This window comes from Herpailurus yagouaroundi, unplaced genomic scaffold, assembly GCF_014898765.1.
Source record: "Herpailurus yagouaroundi ecotype Mexico unplaced genomic scaffold, PumYag 186, whole genome shotgun sequence".
Taxonomy (NCBI): domain Eukaryota; kingdom Metazoa; phylum Chordata; class Mammalia; order Carnivora; family Felidae; genus Herpailurus; species Herpailurus yagouaroundi.
In genome coordinates this window covers 12,884,762-12,894,159 of record NW_024412417.1, presented here as the reverse complement: position 1 = coordinate 12,894,159, position 9,398 = coordinate 12,884,762, and the positions used below count along the sequence as shown (strand labels likewise).

The following is a 9,398-nucleotide window of genomic DNA, read 5'->3' as shown; positions in this document are numbered from 1 at the left end:
GAGCCCTGGCATGCTTGCCCTCAACTGAGAGGGCCAGAGCCTCTTGGAAAGGAGCCCCCAGCTGTGATGGGCTTCCTGCCTGTTACACAGAAATACTGACAACAGTTGATTCCAGTTGGTAGGTTTATGGATAATTTTTTTTTAAATTTTTTTAACGTTTATTTATTTTTGAGACAGAGAGAGACAGAGCATGAACGGGGGGGAGGGGGCAGAGAGAGGGAGACACAGAATCTGAAACAGGCTTCAGGCTCTGAGCTGTCAGCACAGAGCCTGATGCGGGGCTCGAACTCACGACCACGAGATCATGACCTGAGCCGAAGCTGGCCGCTTAACCGACTGAGCCACCCAGGCGCCCCTATGGATAATTTTTTAGGTACTCTTTTATAGTTTCTAAAATTTTTGTGGGCTTATATTATTTCTTATAACCAAAGAAATATAGGTCTTTATTTTATTTTTATTTTGAGAGAGAGAGAGAGAGAGCACAAGCCGGAGAGAGGGGCACAGAGGGAGAGAGAATCTTAAGCCAACTGAACCACCCAGACACCCCAGGAAATACAGATTTTTAAAGGCTTGTTTACACATTCTTCAGTCTCCATATTTTTCAATATTTGTTAGGAATATAACAGAGATCATCTTCAAGGATTTTGTGGATAAAGAGATAAAGATCTTTAAAAAGATACAAACATCAGGGCATCTGGGTGGCTCACCTAATTCAAAGTTGGAGTCTTGATTTCAACTCAGGTCATAAACTCACGGTTCGTGAGATGGACCCCATATTGGGCTCTGCTCTGACAGCAAAGAGCCTGCTTTGGGTTCTCTCTCTCCCTCTCTCTCTGCTCCTCCCTGTGCTCGCTCGCTCTCTATCAAAATAAATGAACTTTTTTTTGTAAAAAAAGGAAAAAAAATATCTTTTTTTTTTTAAATGGTAAATGGAAGAGAGGTTTCATAGATTTGTGGAGAACATTAGGGTTTACCCTACTTTAAGCAAGCCCCTCTATATAAATGGTAATTGAGGTGAGACCCAACCATTATAAAAACCCCTTCAATGGGCCAACGAAGATACTATTTTTTAAAGTTACCTTATATAGCATCATATATTTTTTACTTCCTAATTTTTTTACCACAAAGTTATGGAATTCATTTCAGTAATCACTGTAGAAAGAAAGAATACGATAATCACTCATAATCTTAACCACCTAACTGTTGGCATTATTGTGACAAGTTATTTTCTGCTGTAGAACTTCAAGCCATTTAATAAGTCTTGGCCTATTTTTAGCCTCAGAACAACATGCAAAACAGGCCAGGGAGATGTTCTTGTTCTCATAAGTGAGGCGTGGCGTCCACTTCCGACTGCTCTCGGCCAGAGGTTTCTCCAGAGGCAAGCTGGCTGTGTCACATGAGGGACACCTGTACCCTGGGGACCATTAGCACATTCCCCAGAGGTAAGTCCATTCTCACAAACTAGACTAAGATCACTAAGGGCCACGAGGAAAGATTAAAGTCACTTGTTTCAATGATTTTTGTTTCTTTTTGTAAGTCCTTTGTTTCATCTCATCTCTCAGAAATTTTATATCGATTACTTTAAGTTTTGCACCTGAATATGATGTAATCATGTGAAATATTTAATCTGCCAAGTGGGATCCTTTTTGTAATGACCCGAATACCCATGTAGCTAAAATTTAACATGAATTTTTTCAGTTGTTTACCTTTCTGTGGAAATACAAAGCAGTTGGAAATAGGCCAAATAGCCCCCCACCCAACCTCTTTAATTATAACAAAAACTCTGGAATTTTTTTTTTGTTCTATAACATTTTCTGAAACTATTGTCAAACCGCAGAATAATTATTTTCATTGGGATAACTTTCCGGCACTTTTGTGTGTTTTAGCCCAGAGAATCCAAACAAAACCTTGTTTACTTTTTCCACACTTCAGGAACCAGAGTAAATTCAGTCCAAAGAACCCTAGGGGAAAGGGGGGGGGGCGGGGGAAAGTAAAAGAAAAAAAGCCTACTCATTGTGCACAACTGAAATTAGCAAAAAAGGCTTTATTTACACTGGACATTATCATCCTAATTAAAAGGGCAAAGCAATACATCCATAATGATAGGTAAATGTCCTTGAGAGTACTATTAATGAGATTTGATCATTGAGAGCTTACGTGGGGTCATTGAGATGTTAATGGAGTCAAATTCTTTGAGCAGCCCAATTTTTGCCAAAGGAGCATTCCCTTTGGGCAGAGTGCATTTTTCTGGGCATCCCCTTGACAAAGCCTTGCCTGGGTTCAAAGTGGTACTGTTTTTTCTTGGGTGCTTTTCTCTTGGTTAGATTAGCTTCCGGGAGAAAGGCCAGCAGTGTTGCCCTGCTCTGGGTTGTGGCTGGTGGCTGCGGTCGGTCAGTCTGCCCAGGTGGGCAGCGGGCCAGCCAGCCTGCCTCTGTTTGCTGTTACACCTGCCATGCCCCTGTTCCCACCTGTTGGCTCCTAGTGTGGGACACTGCTTTTGGGCTCTGGTTTTCTACCTCAGTGAGCATTCAACAGTCTGTTTTGATGCCTTGCTATTAGAACCTGGTTTTACAAAGCGAGGGATGGACTTGCCTTTCTGGGAAGTCAAGGAAAATAGTGCGATTCAAGCTTCCGCTGGGACGTTACTTCTATTACTGTTTTAAATCAAGGCTGGTCTTCTCCCTTCCGTGCGATGTTAGACCATACGCAACTGCTGCTCGTTAACCATTTTCGATTCTAAAACTGTTAATTTTATGTGATTGAGGTTAATAGCTGAACTCGTGGAGCACAACGAGGCGAATTATGGCAAAGGAAGAGAAAACTGACGTTTAAAGCTAAAGTCACACTATGTGCTAGACATGATAACCCACTCATACCTCAAATTATCCCTAGAACGCAAGCTATGTGAGGGCAAGGGGCGTACTTGCCTTGTTCACAATCACCTCCCTATTTCCAGAGATTTTCACTAGGCAGTGGGACATCAATAACAGCTTGCAGGGTGCATGTGAATGTGAGCTCTCTTAGATATACGTGACACACAGGAAAAGTGATCAGCAAGGTGCCCCGCATATCTCCATACACATTAGGATGGGGAAATTGACACTCAGAGAGGAAATAATGTGCCCGAGGATAAACCGCTCAGCAGTGAAGGCGAATTCGAGCATTTTGGTTAAATCCCAAGTCCACGTTATTTCCATCATGCTCATGCAGTTGTATTTCATCGAAGTTCCAGTCTTGTAGCTCTTTCTGTTCTGCTCCCCACAATCCTCCAGCCTCCATCCCTGAGTCTTAATCATGTTACCAGTGAAGTCTCTGGCTCTACCGCGGGTTTACTGTGTGACCTTGGAAAAGTTATCTTCCCTCTCTGAACCTTAGTTTCTTTATCTGTGTAAAAGGGAAGTAATAATGCTGACCTCACTGGGTAGTTACAGGATTTAAAATGAGGGTGTTTGTGAGAGACTTGGCTCACTTTAAAATTTTAATAAATAGCGATTCTCCGCCCTCCTCCTAGGGATTAGAGAAAGCAAATTCACTTTGCTTAAATGCATATAAAAAGGTTTCAGTTTCTCAACAATGAGGATGTTTGTCAGTGAATATGCAAACCTGAAATAAAGAAAGTTAAGAAACCTTGGCTAGCAGTATCCCTATCTGTCCTTATGATCAGCCTCATCAAGAAGGCTTTCCTCCTTAGAAAAAAGCAGAGGCTCCGATTTGAGACACTCAGTCTCTGATGGAAGTGAACCCCCTCCTTCCCTGACTCCAGCCCATGCTGGGCACCAAAGGATCTTAGAGTGGAAAGCCCTCCTTCCCGGTGTTCCCTTTGTCATTAGCATATGGGCCAAAACTTGAAAGGAAAGGTTGAGGGGGTAGGGAAAGGGGGATGGGGAAAGACAGTGTTGCAGTTCAGTCTTTCTGCGTGCTATGAAATGTGCAAAAAAGAAGACAACTCGTAAAAATTCACAGGTTTCAGAATTCAAAGCAAGACCACTAGTGTGTTACTGTGTTCGCTTTAATGACGTCGTCAGATCCCAGGTAAATTGACCACAGGTACGACTCGCCGAGACATTTAATGTTCATAGCACACACTTTGCATTTCAGTGACAAATGTAAGAAACAGTTTTAGCTGTTTTTCCATTTGTAATTGTTTTCTTTGGACCCTGATATTTTGGTCATTGTTCATCATGGCTCATCAAAGAGCTTTTATTAACTCAAGTCTTCAGGTTAATTCTGCCTTAGAAAAGGAGTTGGATTTCAACGTGCTGCCTTGAGTCTAGGGATTGGCCTCATCCTGTGCCTCTCCTTACCGCAAGATGCTTGGGGACGCCGCGAGGGCCCTGCATCGTGTTGCCCAGGGGCGCACATTCCGTTTTCCCTCTCATGTAACCCAAGGCAAACATCTCAAATGGACCATTTAACCCCACTCCCCACTTTCCTTCACCTCCGTTTGATCTCAGCCTTTAAAAAAAAAAAAAATGGACTCATTCAAATTGACTTATTCAAACTGACAAAATGCAGTTTTCTGTAACTACCCCTGAAAACACCATAGGGATGGTCTTTATCATTGTGCAGGATCAAAAAGGAGAAGCAAAGTGATTCAAACAACTGTTTGTTTATGTCGTGCAGGAGGGAGTGGGGGGCAGTCTTGAGAGATGGCATTCTGTTTCTTTCCCACTTCTTTCCTCGGGTCCTGTACATTAGCCCATGCCCTCGGGGCCAGCAGGCCAATTTTCTTCTGTTGGGAGAGACTGCCTGTCCTTCATTTGGCCCACACTTTCCTTTTTTTTCTTTTAATTTATTTTTATTTTTATTTTTTTAATAACTGACTGTCTAGATCTCAGCCTGATTTTAGCTTTGAGGCCAGATGGTTAGTCTGGGACCCTTAGGCCTTTGCATGCCAAGAGAGGGAAAGTCTAAGGCTGAGATACGTGTGGATGTCAGATAGGTCTGCTGATACCTTTCTGGATTAGACAAACACAAGCCAGTTTACTTGCAAAAGCTTGTGTTTGCTCCAGCACTTACCTTCTTTAACTTAATGTCATGTTTATATGAAATACCTGGAAGTAGTTACATGCTATGTGAATGGTTCTTTTATTTATTATTATTATTATTATTATTATTATTATTATTATTATTTTAAGTAGGCTCCACGCAGGGCTGTAACCCACCACCCTGAGGTGGAGACCTGAGCTGAGATCAAGAGTCAGATGCTTAACCTACTGAGCCACCCACGCGCCCGAGTAGTTCTTAATTCACAGAAAGACTTCAGGACACCAGCAGCCACTGTGGCTTTGCTTTCCTAAGATGCCCCAACCCTGTTCCACTGTCACCAGTTGGGTTATTAACTAGAGTGTTGGCATTCCAAGAGGCAAGAATATATCAAATACTGGCAAAGCGAGTGCTTTTCAACCTTCACTACGCACTGCATTCCCCTGGGTGATTAAAAAAAAATGCAGTTGTCCAAGCTTTGCCCTAGAGATTCTGATTCAACGTTTTTAAACGTTCTTCGGGTGATTTTAATGAGCAGCCAGGGTTTAGAACCCTTGGGCAAGGCTCTCTCTTTTCCCAGAAATATCCAGAATTATTTTATAAGGATCTAGCAAAGGAATTTGTGGTTTGGTGGTCTCTAACTACTGAAACTAGAGCTATATATTGTGCCTTATGTAATTAACTCTTCTATCATTAACACTAGTGGACACTCTAGACTCCAGTCTTTTCAAATGGCAGACGGAGGTTTGTTCATAGGATTCCAAACAGTACTTGGTAGCACCAAATCTTTTCTTTTTTTAATTTTTTTAAAATGTTTTTATTTATTTTTGAGACAGAGAGACAGAGCATGAGCAGGGGAGGGGCAGAGAGAGACGGAGACGCAGAATCCGAAGCAGGCTCCAGCCTCTCAGCTGTCAGCACAGAGCCCGACGCGGGGCTCTAACTCAGGGACTGTGAGATCATGACCTGAGCCGAATTCGGACGCTCAACCGACTGAGCCATCCAGGCGCCCGGGTATCCCCAAATCTTAAAGCTGACTCCCTCAGAAGGCTGGTTATGTGGGGTGGTGAAAAAAAAAAAAAAAAGAAAGAAAGAAAGGACTTAATGGAACCTAGCCTCTTGTGACATTGGATAGATGCCTTAAAGATTCTGCCTCAGTTTCCTTATCTATAAAATGGAGTCAATAAGAGTAGCTGTATTACAATTTTTGAGATTAAATGAGTTAATCCACATAAAGTACTTTGAATACTTTTTGGCTATAGCAAGCGCTCAGTCAATAACCGTTGTTATTATAACTCCAAGACTCCTTCCTTTGACCCAAGCTCATTTGACTGCAACTAAAATCCTCTCCCTGCCTTCAGGTTCTACTCTCTCATTAGCTGAATGAAATTCATATCAAGAAGGAGAGCAAGCCTAGCTGGAACTGTGAAGGCATGTCTATTGCTGGAACCCTGTGAGAAAATATTACTTAAAAGGGACAAAGTCTAGGGGCGCCTGGGTGGCTTAGTTGGTTAAGCATATGACTCTTGATGTTGGCTCAGGTTACGATATCATGGTTTGTGAGATCAAGCCCCTTGTTGGGCTCTGTGCTGATAGCACTGGGCCTGCTTGGAATTCTCTCTCTCTCTTTCTGCTCCTCCTCTATTCATGCTGCTCTCTCTCTCTCTCTCAAAATTAATAAACTTTCAAAAGGGGGGGGGCAAAGTCTCCATGTTTGAGAGTAGTCATGCCCCTACACAGAATAGTAGGGGCCGCCATAAGCTGTTTGGTCAATAGGGAGACCAATTTAGGGACTCCCATCAGAGCAGTGTCCTGAGATTTTGATTTTGTTCTAGGAAGGCTCCTCTTTCCTCAGGAAAGACTCAAGCATTCTCTCCAAAATCACAGAGTAGGGTCATCCTAGATTTTGCCACACACCCCTGGGGGCAGTGCTTCTGAAATACTGTGAGAGATGCAGGGAATGTTCTGGGGATTCTGCTCCCATAAAATAGAGCATATTTTCTAGTACAGTGCACATCCTAGTTCCTCCACTGCTCAACTTTTTCCTGTCTAGGATTATAATCCCGAACATCGCTATGATCCTGAAAGAGAACAGCTATTTATACAAGCATGATGTAAGTTCTCTCCTACCACATCTGTTGTAGCCTTGGGTTGTTCTTAAGCAATCAGACAAAGTAGGTCCAGTGCTTGGCAGAGTAATCCTTTCTTCAAATGAGTCAAAATAGGACACTTGTTGACTTGTGCTGAAGACAAAGTAGGAGGCAATGATTTGATTTACTCAGGATTTCTCAGCTCATATCATGACAAGTTTCTCTTCATTAGGTTTCCTATTGCCTTTCAAATACAAGTTGACATGCAAGCATTTGATGCGGTGGGTCAGAGGCCCCAGGTAGTGGACAGGACACTTGGTTTCCAGTCTTGCCTTTGTGTTGACCAGACCATCAGCTTTTAAAGCTTCAGTCTCTGTGGCTGTTGTAAAGGATGAGTAGGGGTCTGAGGGCCCTATCCATAGCAAAAAGTCTGTTTAAATCCAAAAGTCTGGGGCGCCTGGGTGGCGCAGTCGGTTAAGCGTCCGACTTCAGCCAGGTCACCATCTCGCGGTCCGTGAGTTCGAGCCCCGCGTCGGGCTCTGGGCTGATGGCTCAGAGCCTGGAGCCTGTTTCCGATTCTGTGTCTCCCTCTCTCTCTGCCCCTCGCCCGTTCATGCTCTGTCTCTCTCTGTCCCCAAAAAAATAAATAAACGTTGAAAAAAAAAATTAAAAAAAAAAATCCAAAAGTCTGTTTGTAGGTGGCTTTTAGTCAATCTAGCTAATTGTTTGTCTATTTTGCTGATTCTTTTCAAAGAACCAGCTTTTAGTTTCATTGATTTCTTTCCTGTGGTTTTTCTAGTCTCTATTTCTTTAAATTTTCACTTTAATTAGTTAATTAATTAATTACTATTTGGGGGTGCCCGGGTGGCTTAGTTGGTTAAGCGCCCGGCTTGGGCTCAGGTCATAATCTCATAATTCGTGGGTTCGAGCCCAGCATCGGGCTCTGTGTGGACAGCTCAGAGCTGGAGCCCGCTTCAAATTCTGTGTCTCCTTCTCTCTGCTCCTGCCCTGCTCATGCTCTGTGTCTGTCTCTCAAAAATAAAAATAAAAAAAAGTTTAAAAATAATGATTTTTATTTATTTTTTATTTTATTTTTTATTTTAGGGAAGTCTGTGCCTTTATTGGTGGAACAGCCTGTGGGGGTGCCTAGGTGGCTCAGTCAGGTAATTGTCCGACTCTTGGTTTTGGCTCAGGTCCTGATTTCATGGTTTGTGAGTTGGAGCCCCACATCGGGCTCCATGCTGACAGTGCAGAGCCTGCTTGGGATTCTCTCTCTCCCACTCTCTCTGCCCCTCCCCCTCTTGATCTCTCTGTCTCTCTCTCAAAATAAATGAAATTAAGAAGATAGAAAAAATGTATTGGTGAAACAGGCTACTTGAGAGGGATAAAGCTGAGAAGTAGGTGGCCCCGACGACGGGTCGGCCAGGCCTCACAGGCTTGTGGATGATGGAGAACTCATCCATGCAGTGGCCAATCGTCTGGGACTTGATTTCTACCTAGTTGAGGATCTTGCCATTGTAGACATCCACCATGCTGCCCACCATCTTGGGCAGGATGGAACATGCATCTTAACCACCTCCAGCTTCCCTGTGTGGGAAGCCTCTTTCTTGACCTTGCACGGGAGCTTCAGTAGGGAGTGCTGCGTCCTCCACAGACCTGGGCTGAGCCTCGTGTCTTTTGGGCACCGCATCAACTGCTTGTAGGACGTGTCCAGCAGCTGGTTCAGGTCTGCCCGGGTAGGTGAGCTTGCGGAAGGTGCGCTTCTCCTGCTCCACTTGTGCCATCTTGTCGGCTCTTCCTAAATTCCCATTTTAATCACTATTTCCCTCCTTCTGCTCATTTTAGGTTTAGTTTATTCCTTTTGCAGTATCTCAGGATGGAAGATCAGGTTATTGGTTTGAGATCTTTCTCCTTAATATAAGCAGCCACAGCTATGAATTTCCCTTTAAGCACCGTGATAGCTGAGTTCTATACATTTTGATACGTTGTGTGCTCATTTTCATTCACCTCAAATTATTTTTTTTAAGTTTTACTTATTTAAGTAATCTCTACACCTGTCGTGGGGCTGGAACTCACGACCCGGAGATGAAGAGTTGCACGCTCCTCCAATGGAGCCAGCCAGGCACCCCACCTGAAAGCATTTTTTTGATTTCCCTTTTGATTTCTTCTTTGATCCATTGGTTATATAGAAGTGTAGTGTTTAATTTCCACATATTTGTGAGTTTCCCCAATTTTTTCCTGCTATTGATTTCTAATTTCATTCCATCGTGATCAGAGAACATACTTTGTGTTGTTTCTCTCCTTTTTAATTTATTGAGATTC

At 43.1% G+C, this 9,398-nt stretch overlaps 1 pseudogene; it reads right to left on the bottom strand.

Moving 5' to 3' along the window:
* Positions 1-8,339: 8,339 nt before the first annotated feature.
* LOC121042791 (40S ribosomal protein S15-like) lies at positions 8,340-9,138 on the bottom strand (annotated as a pseudogene).
* Positions 9,139-9,398: the final 260 nt, after the last annotated feature.